Here is a 3,957-nt window from a genome sequence, read left to right on the forward strand (position 1 = left end):
CCCTCTACACTATCCAAAGTTCCTCCATTCTTCCCTTAACCCCCCTATCCTGTTATGTATAATCATCCACTTATCAGAGAAAACATTTGGTCTTTGGTTTTTTGGGATTGGCTTATTTCACTTAGCACAATATTCTCCAACTCCATTCATTTACCTGCAAATGCCATAATTTTATTCTTCTTTATGGCTGAGTGATATTCCATTGGGTATATATACCACAGTTTCTTTATCCATTCATTAGCTGAAGGGCACGTAGGTTGGTTCAACAATCTAGCTATTGTGAATTGAGCTGCTATAAACATTGATGTAGCTGTATCACTGTAGTATGCTGATTTTAAGTTCTAGGCCAAGGAGTGGGATAGCTGGGTCAAATAGCTGGGTGGCTCCATTTCAAGTTTTCTAAGGAGTCTTCATGCTGCTTTCCGGAGTAACTGCATCAATTTGCAATCCCACCAGCAATGTATGAGTGTACCTTTTTCCCAACATCCTTGCCAACACCTATTATTGCTTGTATTCTTGACAATAGCCATTCTAATTGGGGTGAGATGTTCAACATCTCTAGTAATAAGAGAAATGAACAAACTATTTAAACCTCTTGTTCTTTTTTCTTCACGAGGAAAGAGTGATTATGAAATCACAAAAAGATAATGGATATAGAAACACTTTAAAAAGAAAACTGTCTTTGAAATATCAGCAGTTATTATATTTTTCAGAGTTCAAATAAAAGATTTCCAGTCTCTCCTCTTTAAGTAAGTTTTGATGTCCGCCAAGGCAGAGGTGCATTGAGTTAGCTCTCTTACTTTTAAAAGATTTAAAATGGTATGACAACCATTTTTCTGCTTTTATCACTGAAGAGGCAGACCTTGGCTAGCAGAGACACATTTCAGGTTGTGGCTGAGATTTTGCAAGTTAAGATATGAAGCGTAGAAGAAGGCTAGGTGGGAAAGTTTCTTCAGGGTTTACAAGTTGCTCCCAGGATCCATTCTATAACCACGCAGAACTCCAAGCCCTGGGCAACAACCTTCCACTCCGTCATTCATAAAGGGAGCCTGGAGGAAATAGATTTTAACATGATGGGGGAAAATTCAGCCAGGCCCCTGGATGAACAAAGCTCAAGGGATGTTCTAGTAGAGGTTTTAAGAAAAGAGCTTTTGCTTTGGGAACCCGCTAAGAAGCCTTCAGAAGTGCTGTTTATCCTTCTTTTCTGGGATGGAAGAACCATACCCATGAAGTGAAGGAAACATTACCTTGTCATTTAGTTAGGCAACACCTGGAGGCTGACTCCAAGGGACTACACCTCCATTCAGAGTTGCTCAGGACAAGAACAGGCTCTCTAGTTGATCTCCCTACCCTCTCCAGACAGCCATGTCACCTGTTCAGCCACAGCCCTGGAGAACAAGATTGCAGCATCCCTCCCCCAGCCACAAAGCTCCAGAATCAGGAGAGACACCTGCTCCAGGGTACAGCGAACTGTGCCAGAGTGGCTAGCCCAGTGTCTTCCCCCTCCCCTCCCTTCCTACCCACAGCAACATCTGAGGACACCTGTCTCTTCAGGAGGGAAGCCCAATTCCTCGTGCCTCACATCTCCCAGGATTGCCACCTGTCTGGGGGCAGTGCCTGCCCCACCCCTGGCATTGCTCTCCTCAGGCTTCCAGCTCATGGCAGTTTCCTACAGATTCTCTCTACCCACAGCGCTGAGGCCCCCACTCCTGGCGGTTCCCAGGACACCCTATGTATAACTCAATTTCTGTTCTGTGAGTTCCCTGCCTGGTCAGAAGCATGTCACACCTGCTGTGGTCACCCAGGAGAAGTGCAAGCGTTGGTACATGGTGCGACAACAGGTTCACTGAGTAGAAAACCCTGCTCAAGTAAAAATAGTAGGAAGACCAGAAGAGCTGTGGCTTCCCAAGGCACCTTGCACATGTTCCCGTATGTTCGTGCTCATCTTGCCCTTGACTCCTCCACATCACACAGCAGGAAGAGAAGTGGTGTTAGTAGCTCTATTTTACAAACAAGGAATGAAAAGCTGGGAGAAGCTACATGACTACAACAGAGCCCAAAACTGGGGCTTATGGGTGTCTGAGGTCCTTTCGGCTTCCAACATGGAGAGGCTATGGAGCAGGGAGGCTGACGCCACCATGCTGGTCCAGGTCCACCCTGGGAGGCCCCCCTGCCCAGTACAGCCTCTTCCCTCTGCAGCATCAAGCAGCCTCCACCAGCAGCAGACAGGTAGGCCCACCTTGAAGAGGCAGCCAAAGCCTCAGTACCTCACCCACAGGGCCTGCTCTGAAGCAAACGCAGAGCAGAAGGAGGCTGGCGTCCTGATCAATCTCCGGTCCGGTAGGCATGGCATGACTAACACAAGGTAAAGACTAACTGCAAAAGCTGTGAGCCTCCATCCTCATGGAAAGTGGTAAAACCATGCTTTAAATTCTCTCAACTGTGTGTGAATGTACTGTCAGTACTGATCACACGATGAAACAAATGTGCTCAGAGATCTTTCCCACTGGGGTTTTCTCCACTTCTCCCTTGTTCCCTGTGTTAGCCAACTTTTTGCTGCTGTGACCAAAATACCTGACAAGAACAATTTGGAGGAGGAGAAGTTTACTTGGGCTCACAGTTTCAGAAGTCTCTGTCTGTGATCAGCCAACTTCACTGCTCTGGACCTGAGGCGAGGCAGAACAACATGGCAGAAGGGTGTGGCAGAGGAAAACTACTGAGTTTCCACTCAGTTGGGGGCAGAGAGAGAGTATGAGGAGCCATCAAATGGATTAATCCACTGATAAGGATCCAGCCCTCCTACTCTAATTATTTCACCCCTGAGCATTCCTGCAATAACACAGGAACTCTGGGGGGACACCTCATATCCAAACCATAACACACCCTAAGGAGCAGGATTTGCTGTGTGTCATTTGCTCTTCTTTCTTCCAGCAAATGGGAAGAACCTGGGAAGAGCTCCTGCCAACAGCAGATACAGTACATAGGCCTGAGCCCAGGGAGCCTGTAACCAAGCTGTGTTCCTAGCCAGGGGCTTGTACCATATCTGAACACTGGCACTACCCTCTTCCTCAGAAGTAGGGGAATTAGGGAGGACCACACTCCAGTTCCTCACCTCAGGCACAGAGAAACCTCCCCAGCCCTCGCCTATCCCCCCCCCAAAAAAAACAGATGGATGTGGGAAATCAGGGCTCAGAGTCTCCTCCAACCTCATCTGTGTAAGAAGGACTTCCATTCTACCCCACAGGAGCCAGAATGGGAGACCTCATTTGAGGTCGTCTTCATATTTTCTCCTTCCCTTTGTAGTTCCAAAGTTCTACCTCTTTTCTGAAGTACTCACTCCTATTAGAGTTTACACAGGGCTCATAGAAGGAGAAGGCCCCAGAGATGTGAAGAAGACCCAAACAGTGCTGAACTTTGGCTCCTCTAATTCTGAGAGAGCCCTGAGAAGCAAATGGAAAAGCTAGGCTTTGTATTAGGATTGATATTTGAGTTGGTATTGCTAATCACACAGGTTGAGTTTCCCTTAACTGAAATGCTTGGGACCAGAAGTGGATTGGATTTCATATTTTTTTTTATTCTTTTCTTTCTTTCTTTCTTTCTTTCTTTTTTTTTTTTTTTCTTTCTTTTTTTTTGGGGGGGGGGGGGGGTGTTTGGAATATTTGCATATAGTCAATCGGTTTTCTTGTCCAAACATGAAATTCATATATGTTTCACATGGACCTCATGTGCATAGGCTGAAGGTAATTTTCTACAATATTTTTAGTGCACCTGCTGCTTTTTGACTGCAACCTGTTACTCAAGGTTAGGTGTGGACTTTTCCACTTGTGGCATCGTGTCGGCCCTCAAAAAGTTTCAGATTTTGGAACATTTCAAATTTTAGATTTTCAGATTGGGGCCGTTCAATCTGTGTTAGTGTCTGAATACCATTTGCATTTGTATATATGTTTACATTAATAC

The sequence above is a fragment of the Sciurus vulgaris genome (genome assembly GCF_902686455.1).
Source record: "Sciurus vulgaris genome assembly, chromosome: 2".
In the NCBI taxonomy this organism is placed as follows: Eukaryota; Metazoa; Chordata; class Mammalia; order Rodentia; family Sciuridae; genus Sciurus; species Sciurus vulgaris.